The 9477-nt window shown below is 45.3% G+C and overlaps 1 long non-coding RNA gene across 1 annotated transcript; it reads right to left on the reverse strand.

Moving 5' to 3' along the window:
- Positions 1–1084: 1084 nt before the first annotated feature.
- On the reverse strand, positions 1085–1959 carry LOC144799889 (uncharacterized). The gene is made up of 2 exons (XR_013603895.1): positions 1898–1959; positions 1085–1387 (listed from the first exon to the last, which is right to left on the reverse strand). It is a non-coding gene; the product is annotated as an uncharacterized LOC144799889 (long non-coding RNA).
- Positions 1960–9477: the final 7518 nt, after the last annotated feature.

Genomic DNA, 9477 nt, shown 5'->3' on the forward strand with positions numbered 1-9477 from the left:
TACTTGTCCATCTCCCATCAGGTCACTGCTGTAAAGGCATTGTTTCCAGCACGTGGTGGTTAAAGTACAAGGGGCCTTATTTATGAAGGCCTTGCGCCGCTGGTGCGTCACTTTTAACATGGGAAAAAGTGACGCATCTGTGGCGCAAGGCTTTCATAAATGAGGCCCCAGCACGTATTTGGTGTACAGAGCTTGAACACGATTGATCTTAAAATACTAAATGTCTGATACTTATGTATTACACCAGTTTCCTGCCGCTAAAACTGCAATAATTTTAATGAGGTTCTTGCTAATATGCACCTATGTTCTATAGATAAAAAAGAAAGAAAATGTATGCAACGCAGCCTAAAACATGTATGTGATCGCGTGTTATAGATCATAACAGAAGTGCACAGACTCAACCCTTTCTGTTTGATAACCTATCCTTTATCAGGACAGTGGCATAAACTCCAATTGAAATGTGTTTTCGGTGCATGAATCGTGTTTGCCCCCTGGTGGACGATTTTAAGATTGAAATTTTTTTTCCAAGACGTGCAACTAAAACACTAGAACAGCTTTTAGTTTTGGCGGCGTCAGGGAACCTTAATACGACTGTGGATTTGTGCAGTTTACAGAAGTAAGCACTCGTTAACCCCAGGCAAAGTAAAATGGGAAGGGAGGTTTTTTAAATCGTGTTTTAAACAAAGTAGAACACACACTGAAGTGGTCATACATGGTCATCTCTTCAACGGTCTTGGATAAAATCCTAACAGTGAATACTTTGCAGATGCTCGAGGAATGTATCACCGACTCTAAGCAGGAGAGAACGACGGGGTCACCTCTTTACTTTGGCCACACAACACCTGTGACTTGTGGTACAGCAGAGGGTCCGAAGTCCATATGGAGTTGCCAGTTCTGGATTACCTAATAGGCAAAGTAGGCACCAGCCTATGGGCCTCATTCCTTTTAGGGGCCCCGCGACAATGGATCAAAATAATGTTGACCTGATCTTGAAAGAAAATTACAATTAAGCTTTCTTAAATTGTTTCCAAAAGATAGAAAACCATAAATCAACTCCAAAAAAAAACCTTTACATTAAAAACTCTATAGAGAAAATACTGTATTTCTGTAAGGTACCCAATGACAACATAAAACACATAAATCAGAGACATCAGATTACATAACAGTTTGTCTCTTAAAAGCTCATCTTCTGTCAGCTGTCATTTTGTAAAAAAAAAAGGAAATCCAGTGCAAACTATGCACATGTTAATTATTAAAATTGTTGTTGGTAAAATTAAAAACGTATTAGGAGATAATTTGCGAGGGGGGTTCCGAAATTTCGACTGCTTAGAGGCCTCCACAGGGTATAATCCAGCACTGTAGAACACTGCGCTCCACATAAAACACCCTGCAAAAAAACACAATTCGAATCACTAGCATATTCACAAAGGCACCTAAACATTTCCCCGGGTGCAGTTTACGCATATCTGCTTGACGGTAGTTTGTTGTGTCACGCCACGAAAAACACATTCTTTAAACAAGTGTATCGACTACACCTGCCGACGCAGGACTATGACATTCACGTCCATTACTGGTTAGACCCGGCATCCTACATGCCCGCGTGCTTGTGTGTGCATTCGTGCGTATTCCTGTCAATTAGGGCGCGCATACTTTATGCAGGCATTAGGAATAGCCGAACACGAAGGAACCACGTGGTTTCCCTTCCAAGCAGCACAGCCAAACGAATCCAATGAACCAAATTCATATTTAGCTCCTTGTTTACTCCACTTTTCACTTCCTTTACTTCATTTTTGTGTCCTTAGTTTATTCAATCCATTTTACTCGCATGCACATGAAATGAAGATACATTAAAATTAAAATGAAAAGTTGAATTGGATAAATTGGGAGTGCATCTCACCACCTCTGTCCCATATTCATGAATGAACCTTCCGTCCTAACCGGCGAGATTGCACCCAGGCTGAAAATGGAATATTAAACAGGAATGAAAAGAGAGATCAGTATACAAGATCAATTACGCAGGATTGTTGTTTCTTTACCATGCATGAGCACAACTACAGAGACTTAACTACTCATTCACAGATGTTGTGGACACTATTTTTATGGGCAAATTTTACTTGTTTGTAATCACATAATTATCACATCATTTTACCCCTATTACGTTTAATGAATCGTTGAACAGCTGAGGCGCTATCTATGTAACCGAGTGTTATGCATGTTGAAGGGTTTGAGGATAAGCAAAGCGCAATGGATGAAAGTAAATGTATTTTAGACATTCCCAAAGGATTCTGGGACATGTAGTGTGTTAGTACAAAACAATGAATGCATCAGTTGAAAATTCGGTCCACATTTTAGAAAGCATTCCATGACACGTGACAGATCACTTGAGGGGAAGGAGGGATTTAAAAGGGAAGAAAAGAAACGGCAAAACTTTTACAAGATATGACACCGCGTTAGGTTTTGACGAGCTTGTGAAACACATGCCACGGTAAGCATTGTGGAGTTTGTATGAAACTCGTGCAATAACAGCAGTTATTAGTATTAAGTAAAGAGGGAGGCACGAATGCGTTTCTATCTGATGTTATTCCGGCACAGAGATAAAATGAAGCTTTTGGAGGTTAACACAGGGTCATGAGGGATCAAGCAATTGGGAATGCTTTGACTGGAGACTTATATAGCGCGGGCGCAACGTGTTGATCAGACTATGGTTAATATTTAGGTGGGAGAATGTAATAGCATTGTAACGTTATACTCATTCAAGTGCTTAAACTAGTGTAATTTAAAATGAGTGGTTTACAGTTTTTTGCATTGTATTAGTTGTGACAACTGACTGATGGTTTTTAAATGATTTTTTCTAGATACCCCTGACGAAGGGTTGTCCCGAAATGCATTGGGTTTTTTAATAAAGCGTGGCATGTGGAACACCTAATACTCCTGCGCATTTTGTGAAAAACTGCGAATGTTTAAGAAAAACGAGTAAAATGGATTGAATAAACTAAGGATACAAAAATGAAGTAAAGGAAGTGAAAAGTGGAGTAAACAAGGAGCTAAATATGAATTTGGTTCATTGGATTCGTTTGGCTGTGCTGCTTGGAAGGGAAACCACGTGGTTCCTTCGTGTTCGGCTTTATGATTGCAGCGCGATTGGGCGGAGCGCTAAACAAGCATGCACGCCTTCACAAGATGAAATGAAGATACATTAAAATTAAAATTAAAAGTTGAATTGGATAAATTGGGAGTGCATCTCACCACCTCTGTCCCATATTCATGAATGAACCTTCCGTCCTAACCTGCGAGATTGCACCCAGGCTGAAAATGGAATATTAAACAGGAATGAAAAGAGAGATCAGTATACAAGATCAATTACGCAGGATTGTTGTTTCTTTACCATGCATGAGCACAACTACAGAGACTTAACTACTCATTCACAGATGTTGTGGACACTATTTTTATGGGCATATTTTACTTGTTTGTTATCACATCATTATCACATCATTTTACCCCTATTACGTTTAATGAATCGTTGAACAGCTGAGGCGCTATCTATGTAACCGAGTGTTATGCATGTTGAAGGGTTTGAGGATAAGCAAAGCGCAATGGATGAAAGTAAATGTATTTTAGACATTCCCAAAGGATTCTGGGACATGTAGTGTGTTAGTACAAAACAATGAATGCATCAGTTGAAAATTAGGTCCACATTTTAGAAAGCATTCCATGACACGTGACAGATCACTTGAGGGGAAGGAGGGATTTAAAAGGGAAGAAAAGAAACGGCAAAACGTTTACAAGATATGACACCGCATTAGGTTTTGACGAGCTTGTGAAACACATGCCACGGTAAGCATTGTGGAGTTTGTATGAAACTCGTGCAATAACAGCAGTTATTAGTATTAAGTAAAGAGGGAGGCACGAATGCGTTTCTATCTGATGTTATTCCGGCACAGAGATAAAATGAAGCTTTTGGAGGTTAACACAGGGTCATGAGGGATCAAGCAATTGGGAATGCTTTGACTGGAGACTTATATAGCGCGGGCGCAACGTGTTGATCAGACTATGGTTAATATTTAGGTGGGAGAATGTAATAGCATTGTAACGTTATACTCATTCAAGTGCTTAAACTAGTGTAATTTAAAATGAGTGGTTTACAGTTTTTTGCATTGTATTAGTTGTGACAACTGACTGATGGTTTTTAAATGATTTTTTCTAGATACCCCTGATGAAGGGTTGTCCCGAAATGCATTGGGTTTTTTAATAAAGCGTGGTATGTGGAACACCTAATACTCCTGCGCATTTTGTGAAAAACTGCGAATGTTTAAGAAAAACGAGTAAAATGGATTGAATAAACTAAGGATACAAAAATGAAGTAAAGGAAGTGAAAAGTGGAGTAAACAAGGAGCTAAATATGAATTTGGTTCATTGGATTCGTTTGGCTGTGCTGCTTGGAAGGGAAACCACGTGGTTCCTTCGTGTTCGGCTTTATGATTGCAGCGCGATTGGGCGGAGCGCTAAACAAGCATGCACGCCTTCACAAGATGAAATGAAGATACATTAAAATTAAAATGAAAAGTTGAATTGGATAAATTGGGAGTGCATCTCACCACCTCTGTCCCATAGGCATTAGGAATAGGACATGTGTTGCATTTCCTAATATTTCCGTGATCTAGTTTTCAGTCACGGGAATTAATTTTTTCACTTGAAGGTTTTTCCTCCCTACAAACATCGTTGATGGTGGAGCACTTTCTTATACATGTTGGAACGCATGTTCTTTGCCATTCCGGTGCTAGTTATATGTGTAGATAGTTGTCTAAAATGCATTAGAAAATGTCCCTGCACTGCCAAAGAGTCGCAAGTATATGTGTGTGTTCACCCAGTTAGGAATGTGATTATCTGCCCCCTCCTCTGAATATACCATGCACAGGATAATAGCATTCAACAAGGCTGCAGATGTGAGAGGCCCTCTGGTGTGAGGGCCCCTCTGCAGGCCAGCTTTCTTCCCTTTCTCTACCTAACCAGGGAGTAAGAAGGTCCATTACCTACCTCCTCCGTCTTTGTCGCCACAGTTCTACATTGAGTAAAGGCTGTGGTGATGAAGACTATGATTAAGAGTAATGAAGATTACCAGTAAATAACCAAGAAATGTCCTCACTTGTAATAGAACTAGTGGCGGGCCATGACCCTCAACACCAGGAGGGCGTGGTGGTGGGCGACAGACTAACCCAGTGGGGAGGGGCAAAGAGATAATTTTTTTAAATAGTACCTACCCGCATTTCACTCTGCATTTTCTTAATTTTTTCGGGAGTTAGCTCGAATACATCTCGTGGTGCCTAAGGCGACCCTCTTCTGCTCTCATGCTGCAGACAAGCAGCATGAGAGCAGCACCAGGATTGGCTGGAGAGAGCTGCCTTGACGCTCCAGCAGGTGCAGGGGGCCATGTGCCTGCTCCCCATCCAGCTGTCTGAGACAGCTAGGTTGAGAGGTTTACACTGTGCAAGTCAGGCTGGCCGTCGCAAGACAGCAGACCAAAGTCGCTTGTACAGTGTAAACTGGTGGAGCGAGCACCACTCCCCTGCTGCCAGTCAGCAGCATCCCGCCAACAAACACTGCTCGGGCTGAGAGTGTTGAGAAAAAAAACAGTAATTCATTTTATTACCGTTTTATTTATCACTTTTTCTGCACTGGTAGCAGGGGGGCGATGCTCCTCTTCCCTAATGGGGGCGGCCGCCACTAAATAGAACCCATGTCACTCTTGCTATACTACAGCCCATGGGAACGTACACTTAAAAAATGTGTGCTCAGTGTGCACTTGCATGGCTGGCTGACTGGCAGCGTTTACATAGCACTTCAGGCTATGTCTCTCTAAGAATGGTATGACAAAGGGTGGCTTGGTCACTATGTTGGCCTGCTGAAGTGGCAGTGTCTTTTTATTCAAGTCATATCTGAGGGATGAATATAAAAAGGAGTTGTAGAGAGTGGAGGTGGTAGTCAGTGATATTGAAATGCCTAGTTACAAGTTCAAGTTCAAGCAAGCTTTATTCGACGATTGTCATAAAAGCATAAAATCCACATGAAATATAATTTAAAACAGATAAATAAAGTTAAAAAATAAGCAAAGAGGGGAGGAGCTTGGCGGGCATCCGAGATGGCCGCTTGAGCACAGCGCTCTCCGGACCCTCGCCGCTCCCGACATTTTATCCTGGCTGAATCCTGATTTCTTGCAAGAATTCGTGTAGGGGACGCTTGGCTGATTACCCTGGCACTTTTCAGGAATCGATTTGGATCTCGTATTCCTGAGTTATGGTGCTCTGAACTTTTGGGCTCCGCCCTTGAGGTGCGCCCGGGACGGGGTGCGGTACTGTAGCCGTCCTGCAATTGAACAACAACGGCAGGAGATCTGGCCTTGTGGGTCCCCCCTTCCTAGGTTTCGGTTTCGATTCTGTTCCGACTTGGGCCACGGCTGTGGATGTCGTGTTGCGACTGAGACTTGGAGGCGGATCGGCTGTTGGGCTTTCATGTGACCTATTTGCTGGTTTGGCGACCTCCACCCGAGTTGTGCCCCCTTTTTATGTACTTTTGATCCTGTACTTTGGGTGTCGGGCCCGTCGAACCTGGTGGCTCGTCCTGTGACGCATCTTCAAAATGGCGGGCAGAGGGGACAGAGAGACGCGCAAGACGAAAACACCTCTGCGCGGAGCTCCAGTTCAATCGAATGTCATGGACCGTTATACCCATTCTAAGGGGTCCCCCGGAGCTGCCCTGCCTGGTTCTAGTATTGCGTCCGAACGAATTTTGGAAGAATCGGCGGAGCCCTCCTTACAGGATATCATGGGCGCCATCTCGGGTGTGAGAGAATCCATCGGCCTACAGTACGAGGCCTTGGCCCACAAACTTGACACCGTGGCTATTGAGGTGAATCTGATTCGTGCTGATCTCGGCAAGACGAATGAGAGGGTACAATCACTGGATATTAAATCCTCTAGCCTTACGAATGACGTCTCGGAGCTCCAAACTGAGATTGGAAATCTCCGTCGGGGGAATGACTTCATGACCCGTCGCCTGGAGGACTTTGAAAATAGGGCGCGTCGCTGCAATGTTCGCCTGGTTGGTGTACCGGAAAACCCTGAACCCCACTCGGTGGATCTCCTGGTTGAGGATCTGGTCTTGAACCATTTGGCCCCTTCTGGTCTCACAAAATTTTTCACGGTGGAACGTGCACATCGTGTTCCAGGGGGCAAAGTCAAGCCGGGAGCCCCGCCGAGACCCATTGTAGCGAAGCTTTTTCATTATAGAGACCGGGACGCTATCCTGCAGGCCTCGCGGGTGAAGGGCCCGGTGGCCTTTGAGAACGCTACGGTGAACTTTTACCCGGACTTTTCCCAACAGGTTCAGAGACAACGTATGGAGTTTCGTGGTGCCAAGAAACGTCTCCGGGATCGGGGCCTACGTTACGCCATGCTCTTTCCCACTAGACTCCGGGTTGAATACAATGAACGTACCCTTTTCTTTGATCGGCCAGATGCTGTTAATGACTGGCTGGACTCATTGCCTGACCGTCCTCCTGAGACAGACTCCGCCGCTCACCCTGGCGGTGCCGAAGGTGGTGTGGAGATCTAACTGTTCGGCTCTTATGTCTTATTTTGAATACATTCTCAGGGGTGTTGGCCGGCGTCCCTCTACATTGCGATCATTCTGTCTTTTCGTTTGTTATTTTTGTTCTTGCTGAGGTCGGGGGGTGGATGGAACGGAGACCTTTCCTCCTCCGGGGTCTTTGTGTAGAATAGGGGTTCTTGGGCGACAGGCACACTGCAGGTTGGGGTGGCTCTTTAGCTTTTTGCAGGGGTGCAGGGTGGGGGGTGTTTCTCTTCAGTTTGGGGGAGGGGGGTTGGGAAGTTTTTTCTTTTCTGTGTGTTGTTTTCAAGGCGATTTGCTCCTGTGTTTGCTGCTGTTTCTGATGTCTAGCTCATGGACGAGGGGTCTTGGCTCGGGTGGTTGGGATGGGGGGTAGAGGGTTGAAATTTCTTTCCTGGAACGTTAATGGCCTGGGTGATCGTATTAAGCGCAGTGTGGTCTTAAAATGTATTCGACGTTTGTCACCGGACATTGTTTTCATGCAAGAAACCCATTTGATTGGTAATGTTTGTTATGCGATGAATAGATGGGGCTACCGCCTTGTGGCGCACTCAGGGTTTACCTCCGGATCTAGGGGTGTGGGTATTCTTGTTCGAACCTCCCTCCCCTTGGCTATTGATGAGGTGATTCATGATGACCGTGGGAGATATACTGTCCTGGTGGGTAGATATGAAGGCCGCACCCTATCTCTCTTCAATGTTTATGTTCCCCCGGGTTTGCAGGCCTCTACTTTTACTGACTTGGGCCGTGTTCTGTTGGATCTCCCTGATAGCACTCTCTTTCTTGCCGGTGATTTTAATTCGGTGCTTTCCGGCCTTCACGATCGCCATCCCCCTAGAGATACCCCGCAGGCTCAGCAGTGGTTGGGTGGGTTTTTAGATACCTTTGGCCTTGTGGACTGCTGGCGACTGTTGCATCCTACTCAACTCCAATACACCTTCCATTCTGGGGCCCATGGCAGTCTGTCCCGGCTGGATTATTTCCTGATGCCCGCAGCCCAATCATCGGCGGTTCGTGAGATTTTACACTTGCCGAGGGGTATTTCTGATCACTCGCCGCTCTGGCTTCGTTTTGAGGTTGGGGTAGAGGCGGCGGGCCGAGTGGCTCCCATTAACCCTTGGTATCTTTCCTCCCCTGAGACTCGTACCCTCTTGCTCAAGTCCATGGATTCATATTTCCTGGAAAATGAGGGGTCGGTCTCTTCGGCTGTGTCTCTGTGGGAGGCTTTTAAAACCGTGATTCGTGGACAGGCCCTTTCCTTGATTGTTGAAGCTAAGAGGGCAGGGAGGAAGGAGGTGGTGGAACTTGAGGGGAAGATCTCTGCTTTGGAGGACGAGTTGGAATCTGGTGTCACGCCTGACAAACTCCATGCCCTGGGTCTCAAACAGTTTGCGTATAAATCTCTGGTCACTGACGCTGCAAAGGTGATGTTTCGTGAGCAGCAGGGCAGATTGTATGATGTGGGTGACAAAGCGGGAAAACTCCTAGCGTGGTTGGACAAGAAAGAAAGGGTTAATCGTGTGGTGCCCGTGATTCAGTCTGCGAGTGGTGAGAAAGTGATAGATCCGACCGCCATTGTTGATCGTTTTGCGGAATATTTCCGTGTGGTATATGCTCCCGTGTCTGTGAGGGATGTTGACGACTCCCGCCTTCTTCTGCGTGATATCGCTTTGCCCTGTGTCACCGACTTGGACCGTATTGCTTTGGACTCCCCTTTTACGAATGATGAGATAGCCAATGCAGTTCGATCGCTCCGTTCGGGCAAAGCACTGGGCCCGAACGGTTTGCCTATTGAGTTGTACAAATTATGCCCCGATAAGGTGGCGCCGTATCTCCGCGCCATGTTTCTAGAAT

This window comes from Lissotriton helveticus, chromosome 1_2 (genome assembly GCF_964261635.1).
Source record: "Lissotriton helveticus chromosome 1_2, aLisHel1.1, whole genome shotgun sequence".
In the NCBI taxonomy this organism is placed as follows: domain Eukaryota; kingdom Metazoa; phylum Chordata; class Amphibia; order Caudata; family Salamandridae; genus Lissotriton; species Lissotriton helveticus.